This window comes from Tenrec ecaudatus, chromosome X, assembly GCF_050624435.1.
Source record: "Tenrec ecaudatus isolate mTenEca1 chromosome X, mTenEca1.hap1, whole genome shotgun sequence".
Classification (NCBI taxonomy): domain Eukaryota; kingdom Metazoa; phylum Chordata; class Mammalia; order Afrosoricida; family Tenrecidae; genus Tenrec; species Tenrec ecaudatus.
Genome location: NC_134548.1, coordinates 83,959,740 through 83,971,638, shown reverse-complemented (window position 1 = coordinate 83,971,638; position 11,899 = coordinate 83,959,740). Strand labels below are relative to the sequence as shown.

Genomic DNA, 11,899 nt, shown 5'->3' with positions numbered 1-11,899 from the left:
TTTGCCAGCTTGCCATCCTTGCTTATTTTCGCAATAAAAATGGATGTTTCCTGTTGCATGTTGTGTGTCCTGAATTGCCCTTGTCTCGTTTCAGACATGAGCTTGCCTCTTCAGTCGTCACAGTCCCTTACAGACTCACCAGGTTGTGTCCTTAGGTAGGTTGTCAGTGGGAAGACACTCTCCCTTCTGAGGATCGGCCTTTGGAAACAGTGTGATGCCACCAGAAGTTGTGCCTGGAACTGGTATGTTAGCTGACACAACCCGGGCTTTGCAAGGGACATCGGACTGGTCAGCGAGGGTAGCAGAAGGAAGAAAGGTAGTGATTCAGATGGTTTTCTTTCTGATCTTACTCCATTTTTGCCAAAGACCATCTATGGTCTATGCCAGGAGTTCTCAACCTGTGGGTCGTGACCCCTTGGGGGGGTCAAACGACCCTTTCACAAGGGTTGCCCGATTCATAACAGTAGCAAAATTACAGTTATGGAGTAGCAATGAAAATAGTGTTATGGTTGGGGTCACCACACATGAGGAACTGTATTAAAGGGTCCTGGCATTAGGAAGGTTGAGAACCACTGGTCTATACTCATGATTTACATACATGTTAATGGGAAGTTGGCCTTTACACACCTCTCACCATGCTTCCACCTTTTGTCTCCTCCACCGTAGAGCCCTCTCACCTTCTCTGAATGTATACCCATCCAGGCATCTCTTTTAGCACCTGCAGACAGAGAGAGGCCTCCTGTCTCCCCAGTGCACTCCTGACAGCTCTGGCACCAGGTACTCCATGTTCCCTTTCATCCGGGGTTTCAGCCAGCTTTTCCCCACTTCCGAACAGACAGACAGTACAAGGTCTCACGTCGCTTCTGTCGAATCTTTCTCAATGCCTGCCACCTAGCTGTTCACAATCTCGGGCAAATGTTGAACAGCCTCATTAGGAAGAAGAGGCTGTCTCACCTGTTACTGAACAGTGGCAGTGTATGCATCAAGTTAGAGTCGCTGAGCTCCTGGATTCTCTTGTGGAAGGGACTCTGGAGCTTATTCCATGACTGCTCTACTCCTGCTCTGTACATGGTTGGACCTCTCCGTGCTTGAGTTCCTTCCTCGCCAGTTGCTGGGTTTATAGCTATGACATATGTCTTTTACGTGGCTCCCTCACTGTTCGTGGACATAATAACCATTTGTGGACATACGGCCAAGTGTCCTTTCTTTTCAAAGTTTTACCTTGTTATCGCTTCTTGGCCTTTTGGCTAAGATCAAGTGCAAAAGTTTTACCGTGTTAAGATGGATCATGTTAACAGTTTTATCAGCATATAATTTACATATCATAGTTTACTAGTTCAATAATTGTGTTAGTCTGCGTGTAAAAAGGAAGGGAAAAATGAAAACTGGAATAACAGAAAAGAGCAATGCAGAGAAAGAAAGATTAAAATGTAAAGGATAGAAAAGGCAAAATTAAGATGTCAGACAGTGCAAGATATGGCAAAATAATAATTTATAAATTGTCAGGGGTTCATGGGGGAGGAGGGACAGAGGGGAAAAAATGAGGAGCTGATGCCAGGGGCTTAGGTGGAGAGCAAATGTTTTGAGAACGATGAGGGCAATGAACGTACAAATGTGCTTTGCACAATTGATGTATGTATGGATTGTGATAAAAGTTGTAGAAGCCCTAATAAAATGATTTTTTTAAAAGCAAAATTAAAAAACATCAAAAAGGAGATTGTGGAGGACAGGGCAGAGAAAGGAGAAAACACAAGATACCTGGTACAGGTCAGCTCCTTATGCCTGCCAAGGAGGTCACCAAAGCTAAGGGGGTAGAGCAGAGGTCTTGCTGACCTGTAAAGGGTCTGGGGTCAGGTTTCCTACCCAGTTGGAGTAAGAAAAAGAAAAAGAAAGAGCTTTATATACAAGAGCAGTTAAATATTGAGAAAACATCCCAGCCCAGTCCAGATCAAGTCCATAAGTCCGATATTAGCCAATATGCCCAATTCCAATCTAGAAAGTCCTCTTTGGCCTCACGAAACACACGCAATGATGCCAAATGCAGGATGATCACAGTTAGTGGGTGAAAGGTCTTGTGGATCCAGTGGCGGTGTAAGCATCTCAGTGCTAGCAGGGGTCTCCACGTGGCTCCTCAGGCTCCAGGGCTCTGGCTCCATCAGCCTCTCTCCATGTGTCTTCTCAACAGGGATCTCTCGCAGGCAGTGAGCTTGTGTCTCACCTCCAGCAAGCTATTTATTTCCTTAGCGCCTCCAAATGAGGTCATCAGGCTGTGACCTGATTGACAGGCTAAATTCCACCCCTTCACTCGTAAGACTCAAAATGACAACAGATTATGTAACTACCACAACAATACTAGAAGAGTTAGGCCATCAGCAATACAATCAATTTCAGAATAGTTTCTTTCTTCTCATACTCATTGTTTTTAGCTCCCCATTTCACCCTCTTGCCATGCCCTTCCAACCAAAACTCACTGCCATTGAGTCAATGATGACTCAACCTATCTGTAGGTTAATAACCTATCCGTAGGTTATTGTTATTATTAATTCAGTTGCTGTCTCTATAGATTTCACTATCCTAGATTTCATTTACAGAAAACCATACAAAACAAAAACAAGAAACAAAACAAGGACAACACAGAAAAACCTCAATCCAAAGGAAAGCAGAAAATATTTTTTAAAACAAGCTCTAAAATGCATCAAAGGGGAGATCAAATGATGCGCTATTACATTGTCACCTAACTTCGTCTTCCATAACCAACTTTACACTGTTTTCTGTCTGATGGCTAGGTTATTTATATCCTTGGACAAAAATTACAGTTATTCACTGGAGGCTTAATTCATGTGGCGACCCTGCAAATGGATTTTGGGCTTCCATTGGCATCCTTAACCTTCTGCAAAGTGGGCTCTCACAATTTAAGTTCTGATACCATTCCTTCATTTGGATTTTGATTGTTTACAATCCTTGGATCACGCATGTTGCTGTGCTTCTTCCATATGGACTTAGTTGATACCTCACTTAGATGGATGCTTGGGGTTGTTTGTTTTGTTTTGTAAATCATTTATTTGAAATTTTTTTAATTAAAAAAAGAAAAGGAAAATGGCAACATATGTGCAAATGTGTTTGACACAATGGATGTATGTATGGATTGTGATAAGAACTGTACAAGCCCCCAATAAAATGATTTTTTAAAAAAGAAAACCTTATGGATCACAACAGAATTTAAAAAATCATTTTATTGGTAGCTCTGAAAGATATTATAACAGTCCAAAATTCAATTAGGTCAAGCATAATTGTACAATTGCTACCAACATCAGTTTCAAAACATTTTCTTTCTTCTTGAACTCTTTGATATCAGCTCCCCTATATCCCCTCCTACTTCCACTCTACCCCCCTTATTATCATACTATATATTATTATTTATATATTATACAAAGTTTTTTTCTGCCATATCTTACACCATCCAATGTATCTGTGCACCTGCAACACTGTCATCCGTTCACCTGGAGTGGGGTTATACAACCATCACTGCTATCAGCTCCCCCATCCCCCTGCCCCCACCCCTCTTCCCATACCCTGAGGGAATCATTACTCCCATTACTGTTTCTGAGTGATCTTAATTATACAAATGAGGACCTGATGCAAAGGGCTGAAGTGGAGAGCAAATGCTTTGAAAATGATTAGGGCAAAGAATGTATGGATGTGCTTTATACAATTGATGTATGTATATGTATGGATTGTGATAAGAGTTGTATGCGCCCCTAATAAAATGTTTTTAAAAAATTAATTAATTAAAAAAATCCTCAACAACTTCGAAAAAAACAAAAACCAAATGAACACATGCAGGTCTAACAAGATCAATCAGGTAAAAGACCATAATAGTAAGGAGAGGAAATATTAAAGAACTAGAGGATCGTTATGTGTTTCCTCAATGCTATACTGTACCCTAGATTTATCATGCCTCCTCTTTAGCCCTTCTGTGAGAAATTGTCCAATTGAACCCCAAAACAAGTGGGTTTGGGGTCTCCACTTTGTCCATGCTCCTTCACATCAATTTCATTGCTTATTTTTGAACTTCTGATACCCATTCAAATTGACACCTCATGATCACAAGAGGATGCTGTATTCTTCCATGGGGGCTTTGTTGCTTCTCTGATAGATGGTCACTTGTTTACCTTCAAGCCTTTAAGCCCCGAGACGCTATATCTTTTTTTTAAAATCATTTTATTGGGGGCTCATAGAATGCATCACAATCCATACATCCATCGTGTCAAGCACATTTTTGTACATTTGTTGCCCTCATCATTCTCAAAACATTTGCTTTCTACTTGAGCCCTTGGTATCAGCTCCTCATTTTTCCCCTGCCTCCCCACACCCTCCTCCCTCATGAACCCTTGATAAATTATAAATGACGTGGTATCTTTTAATAGTCAGGCACCATTAGCTTTCTTCACATTTGCTTATGCACCCATTTTTTTCTTCAGCAACCATGTCAGGAAGGTATCATACAATGCCACATTATTAGAACAAAGTATTCTTGTAATGGGGTAAGTTTTAAGTAGGGGCCCAAAGTCCATCTGCTTCTTGGTGGTATTTACGTGTATATACATACATAGACAAATATACCTATCTTTATATATTCATATATATACATATATATTTATGCCTATATATGTGATTTTTACTTTCCTCAATTTCTTTTTTTCCTCCTGACCCACTATCATGTTTACCTATTGTTCACCTCTCAGTAATTCCTCTTGCATACATTTCAATTGATCAAACACAACCAGGACCACTTCGCCCTCATCACAGTCCATTTTAGAACCCTTGCTATTCCCCTGTCCCTGTCGTTATTGGCTCACCACTTACCTCTGTCTGCCTCCTCCCCTCTAATCATTCCCTCCACCAGCACTCAGGCCCCTCACTGTCTCTTTGGGGTTGCTTATCCTGCCTATCTTATAGAGATAGACACCACAAGAAAAAAAGAAAAAGCAAGACCATGCAAATAGCTCCAAGTCTGTTATACTGACCCAATGTAGATGAGTATCTCTCTGTTAAATAGCAGAGTAGAACCTGTTATAATCCCTCAATCCAATCCCTTTTTCTTTCAGGGTTCCATATCCTGGGACCCACTTACTTAACAGCACTTGCATCCTTTCAGTCCTCAGCATTCATGACTGAAAGTCCCACCTCCTACAAGTCCCCATTGCACTTCTTGAAGTCAGGGATGGAGTGGTCTAGTGCCCCCCTCCCACCCTGTTACACCTGTAGACTTTCAGTGTGACCCCTTGCGAGTAATCCCCAACCAGTTCAACTGAGGTGCCAAACGTTGCCACCCAAATCAGAAGTCTACAATTGGAATTGCTCAGGGACTTTGTGTCTTTGCTCCCATTGCGGATCTGTTGCACTCCCCTCTTGGTTTGCCCCCATGTGGGTGGGTCAGGCTGGCCGCTGTGCCATCAGTGCTGTCCTCTGTAGTGCTGTCATCGAGGGAGGAGACATCATGTGGCTAGCCTTGCAGTCATCTCTTTGAACCAGCTACTCTGAGCAGCAACGGCATCCTCAGGGATTGGAACACCAAAATGAGGTCCACTCTCTCTCCCTTTCCTGTGAACACATGAACAGTACCCTCTTCTTGGGTATATTAGTGCCCTGGTCCCCCCATTGCAGTCTTTTTTCTTCCCCCAATGCTCTGTGTGCCTTAAAGCTACAGTTGCTATCTGAATCTGTTTTCTTTCTTTTCTATTTTTTTGATGATATCTGCATCATTGGGTTTGGTCTGGCTCATGGCACAGTATTTTGTCTTTAGCCCAGGAATTCTGTGTTGTGTCCATTTCCCCTTAGACCCGTTCTGTTGTTTGAACGTACCTCAGTGGACTTATGTTGTATTTATCTTTTTGTGCTTGGCTCACTTCACTCAGCATAATATCCTCCAACTCTTTCTATTTTTCAGGGATGCATAGTACTCGGTTGTGTGTATGTACCAGAGTTTTTTAATTCCTTCATCTATTGATGAAAATTTGGGCTGCTTCCAATTCTTTATGATTCTGAACTGCACTATGGCTGCTTGTTTGAAGACAAGTCTTTAAGACCTCAGGTACTATTCTTTTTTGGGGGAGGGGGTGTTTTTAATGATTTTGACTCAAGACCTAGAATCTCAGCTTCTGGAAGAACCACTTGTTTTTGCCTGTCTTGTACCTCTCCTCAAATTTGACCTTGGCCTCCCGACGGGCCTTGCATTTAAGAGCAGGGTCTCTGAAGACATCCTTGTTGACGATAGTTTTGTCCAAGGGGATGTCTACGGAGTACCTCGTGGGCATGAGGTGATTATAGTTATACACCTTCACAAAAGACTTGATCTTCGACCTCTTGGCAGTTTTCTTCTTACCCATGGCGGCTGTCACTTTGCGGGGATATCCATCAATTCCAGCCACCAGGGTGTGTCTGTAGGGGCGGTCTGAGGTGCCGTCGTCAATGTTCTTCACGATGACGGCTTTGCGTCCCGAATAGAGTCCCGCCAGGACCAGGTTTCATGAACTTGCCCATTTCAACAACAGGCTCTCAGGCCGACAACAGAAAGGACCTCACATACTATTCTTACTGAGAGCCAGGCACTCTTTCCTTCACCACACTTTGCTATAGCACCCATAGCTTCGGTGATCTCCTCATGAGGACAAGTATCATGTAGGGTCATGAGATAAGAACGAATTGTTTTCAGATTATGGCTATGATTAAGTGCAGGCCTAAAATCCATCCATATACCTAGTTTATATGTGTGTCTGGTTCACTTTAGAGACATCAATGTCATTTTAAAATAGAGAACATTAAAAATCATCCTCATCGGATGTACACTGGTGCAGAAAGGAACTGGAAACACAGGGAATCAAGGACATATGATCCCTTCAGGACCAGTGGTGAGAGTGGCAATACCGGGAGGGTGAAGGGAGGGTAGGGTAGAAAGGGGGAACCAATTACAAGTATCTACATATAACCTCCTCCCTGGGGGATGGACAACAGAAAAGTGGGTGAAGGGAGATGTTGGACAGTGTAAGATATGACAAAATAATAATTTATAAATTATCAAGGGTTCATGAGGGAGGGTAGAGCGGGGAGGGAGGGGGAAAATGAGGAGGTGATGCCAGGGGCTTACATGGAGAGCAAATGTTTTGAGAATGATGAAGGTAGCGAATGTACAAATGTACTTTATACAATTAATGTATGTATGGATTGTGATAAGAGTTGTATGAGCCCCCAATACAATGATTTAAAAATAAAATCATCCTTGTTGTTTGGTTGTTAGGTGACATAGAATCGCTTTTGACACATCGTGGCCCGATGCACAACAGAACAAAATACTGCCCTGTCCTGCCCTGTCCCAACAATTGTTCCTGTGCTCGAGCCTCTTGTTGCAGCCAGTGTGTCCATCCAGCCTGTTAGGGGTCTTCCTCTCTTTCGCTGGCCCTCTACTTCATCATCATAATGTCCTTCTCCAGGGGCTGGTCTCCTTAAGAGCATCTTAATTTAGCCAGTGGTGGAGACTTTAAAACACTGTTGAGAAAAGGATATTGTACATGATATATAGTCTGCCTTTTCGGACCATGATATAGGAATTGTTGGCTTTTACAGATTGATTGTACACTGTTTACATGAACAATGAGGGTTGGGGATAGAGCAAAACTTTCAATAATAATTCACAAAGGCAGAACTGTGCCTGCTAGACTAGTAGATGTCAATTACAAAGCAACTCTCAACAACTCACTGCCATCGAGTCAACTCTGACTCACATCGACGCTGTAAGAGCAGGTCGATGTGCCCCTGTGAGTTCCCGAGACGGTAACACTTCCAGGACTAGAGAGCTTCATATTTCTCGTGCAGAGAGCCTGGGGGTTAGCAGCACCATGTGTCACTACAACACCACCTGGGCTCCAATTAAAAAACAAAACGCAGAGAGAGCTTTATTGTGATAAATGGAAGGTGGTCCCAGGCCACCATTCAATGGGAACCCTAAAATGAAAGATCAAGACCCAAATCCCACAACCTTAGGATAAAGGTCATCTGCTTCTCACACTAGGGCTTTTCAGCCTTAAATCCAAAGGAGTATGTTCATTCCTGAAATCTGTGACAGGTCAGTCTAAATTAAAAGGTGGGTTGCTCACCTTGAGTGCTTCTGGTGTGGCCTAAGAAAGATGCTACGTACCAGGGGGAAGAGGGGAGCGGGGAGGGAGGGGGAGGGGGAAAAAGGGAAACCGAGCTGATTCTAGGAACCCAAGTGGAAGGTGAATTTTGAGAATGACAAGTGCAACGAATGTATGAGGGTGCTTTGCTCAATGGATGTATGTATGGATTGTGATAAGAGTTGTATGAGCCCCAATAAAAAGATTTATTAATAATAATAATAAAAGAACAAAAAAAACACAACAAAAAGAAAGATGCTACGTGCCCCCAAAGGCAGAGTCTAAAGTCTTAGTTGCCTAGAGCACTCGACTTGGGTCAGCAAGCACTGGATATAAACGCTGTCAAACGTGTCCAATTAGTAACATACTGCTGCGTAATACTGGACGCCTTCTCCGCACAAAGGGAATTCTGAAAGGGAGGATGGCTGGCCTCTGAAAAAGTCAGAACCCTGTGATGCTGGCTTGGTGGAGTCGAGGAGGAAGGGCTGTTTCTGGCACCAGGCCATTGGCCCCGCATTGCAAGGGAGACAATAACTGAAGTTCACGATTGTGTGTGCGGGGTTACCCTTTATCACCCCTTTTCACTGTTTGATCCCTCTCTTTCAGATTCATGCCCCGACACACACACACACACACACACACACACACACACACACACACACACACACCCCTGTTTCTCTGTAGATGCTCCTTCAAATGTAGTCCCAGCTTGCTGATGGCTATTAATCCGCGAGAGAAGCAATCAGGTGTTTTCTTCCCACCATGTGAACTGGAACATGCTGGGATGCACTCTGACATTGGCCTGCAGTTGCGAGCCTAACTTCAGGGAGACACAGTGTTTGCTGTTGTAATCCTTGACTTATTTAGTCTGTGGGTAGTAAACACCTGCAGACTTCACCGTCAGCACAGAGCCAAATGCTCTTCACACAGTCTTCACAAGGACCTGAGAAGATAGTGACACTGCCCCAATGCAGACGCTTTGGACTCTCAGTCAACCCCTCTTCTGCCAGTTCCATTCTTTCCCTTAGGTCCCATGATCCAGGTCAAATGTGAATCCTGCAGTGTTCTTTCCGATACGCGTCTGTGTGTGTTTGGCTCTGTTTGGCAGGATCTTGAAAGTATACTCGCTGAGAAAAATGTTTCCTCTCTACAATTAAATCTAATATTGTAGCCCAGCCAGCCCGTGTGATCCAGGAATTGTCAAAGGTGAAACCCCAAATCGAAGGAGGGTGGTAGAAGCTTAAACTGTGAACAACCAGGCTGGAAGCCTCTGGTGACCGTGGGAGCCCGTCGCTTCATGCACAGGGTCCACACACGGATTAAGCCCCTGGTGACTCATCTCTGACCATGCACCAGCATTGCAAATAGCCCTGGTTTCATGCAGAGTGACCTGACTTTTCAGTTTTGTTTCTGTTTCTCTGTATGTGAAATCCAGGCTGCATAGAGCTATGGAGCCATAGGCTGCATTGATGGCTTCTTAGAGTATGGTGGGGAAGTTTGGGGGCAGGCAGGGGACTGATGACAATGGGTACGAGAAGGAAGCAAATGTTCCGAGGTTCATTGTGGAGATGATTGTACAGCTCTTACTAGTATGATTGAACTATGGAATCGGATGATATGTGAAATGTATCCAAATAAAACTGTTTAAAAGAATATAATGCAATTGTGGCGCAATGAGTACGCTCTTACTTTGTGTCTGAGCATGAAAATTGGTAAATCCATTTCTTAACACCATTTGGAACAATTTAGTGACACACAGAAATGTAATATAAATAGATAAGTGAATTAATTTGCATTCATTTCAATTTAGTTTTCAAATTTGTTGGCATAAGGTTATCTACAATATTCACGTATTATCTTTAAACATTTTTGTAGAATCTGTAGTGACTACTTTCTTTTATTTTTTTATATTGGAGATTTGGGTCTTTTCTCTCTTTTATCCCTATCAGTATAGCTATTGGTTTATCAATATTTTTTTTTATATTTCCAAAGATCTAGTTTTATTTTTTCATTGGTTTTCTCTATTTGTTCAATTTCTACCCTTTGACATCTCATGTAAGGTCAACTGAGGACTTGGTAGAGTGTATTTGACCTTATTTCTGTTCTGGCAACCACCGGCATGGGAAACTAGGCCTATTTTGAGAAAGATCCCATTGTTCTGAGATAGAAACGTTTTCAAATACAGGTTCTCCAGGCAGAAAATGTGCCACCCCCACCACCACACCCAATAGCCCTCCATTAAGGAGCAGTCCTAAAGGAGCTACCATGAAAGATGAATCATTCAGTGTCTGGCAATGTCAACATGCCTGGGTGTTGTCGTAGAGAAGAACAATCAGGTTCTATAGCCAACCCACCATAAAATATGGCAAGCTCTCTTTTGATATCTCTTGCTGATATTGACCAGAAAGTACTACCCTGGGGAGGGCTCAGGGGTGTCCAAGGTCAAGTAGCACTAGGTCAAGGTGATGATTCACCTCATTGCTTCTTTACTATGTTACCCGCTTATGATATTACCCATTGACTATGTAATATGTTCTCTCCATGACGTTTGCCTTTTGAAAGATCTGTAAGCCCCATTATATATACCCACTGGAAAATACATTCACTCGCTTGTACCATTACAAGAGGGACAGGGAGCCCTTGTGCTCCGCTGTCTGTCTGTCTATTATTTTCCACAATCGCAAAGTCACTCCTGAGGACCCATTTGACTGTAGGGACACCCTCACCCCACACTCATGTATTGCCTATTATATGTTACCTTGAATATAGTTCACTCTCTCATAATTTGTTAAGGTAGAAACTTAGGTCACTGATTTTCACCATTTAACTACCTATTTCCTTCTAAGCCCTGTTGTTTCTCTGCATCTTGATACATTTTGACATCCTATGCTTTCATTTTAATTGTAATTAAAAAATCATTTTATTGGGGGCTCTTACAACTCTTATCACAATCCATAATCCATCCATTGTGTCGAGGACTTCTGTACGTATGTTGTCATCATTTTCAAAACATTTTCTTTCTACTTGAGGTCTTGGTATCAGCTCATTTTACCCCCTTCCTCATGAACCCTTGATAATTTATACAGTATTTTTTCATATCTTACATCGACTGCAGTCTCCCTTCATCCAATTTTCTGTTGTTAATTCCCCTGGTAGGGGTTACATGTAGATCATTGGGATATTCCCCCCTCTCCCTGCATCTTCCTGTTACCATCCTGGTTTCTCTACTCTCATTATTGGTCCTGAGGGGGTTATCTGTCCTGGATTCCCTATATTCTGAGGTCTTGTCTGTACCAGTATACATGCTCTGGTCTAGCCCAATTTGTAGACTTGGGGTCATGATATGGGGGAGGGGGAGTATTAAAGAACAAGAGGAAAGATGTATGGTTCATCGGGGCTATACTGCACCCTGACTGGCTCATCTCTTCTTTGTGACCTTCTGTGAGGGGACATCCAATTGTCTAAAGATGGGCTTTGGGTCTCCAGTCTGCACTCCCTCTCATTCACATCAATATGATTTTTTGTTCTGGGTCTTTGATGCCTGATACCTGATCCCATCAATCCCTCACGATCACAAAGGCTGGTGTGCTTCTTCCATGTGGGCTTTGTTGCTTCTGAGCTAGATGGCTGCTTGTTTATTTTCAAGCCTTTAAGACCCCAGACACTATAGCTTTGCATAGCTTGGCACCATCAGCTTTCTTCATCACATTTGCTTATGCACCCATTTT

The 11,899-nt window shown here is 42.8% G+C and overlaps 1 pseudogene; it reads right to left on the bottom strand.

Moving 5' to 3' along the window:
• Window positions 1-6,128: 6,128 nt before the first annotated feature.
• Window positions 6,129-6,543, bottom strand: LOC142434245 (large ribosomal subunit protein eL27-like; annotated as a pseudogene).
• Window positions 6,544-11,899: the final 5,356 nt, after the last annotated feature.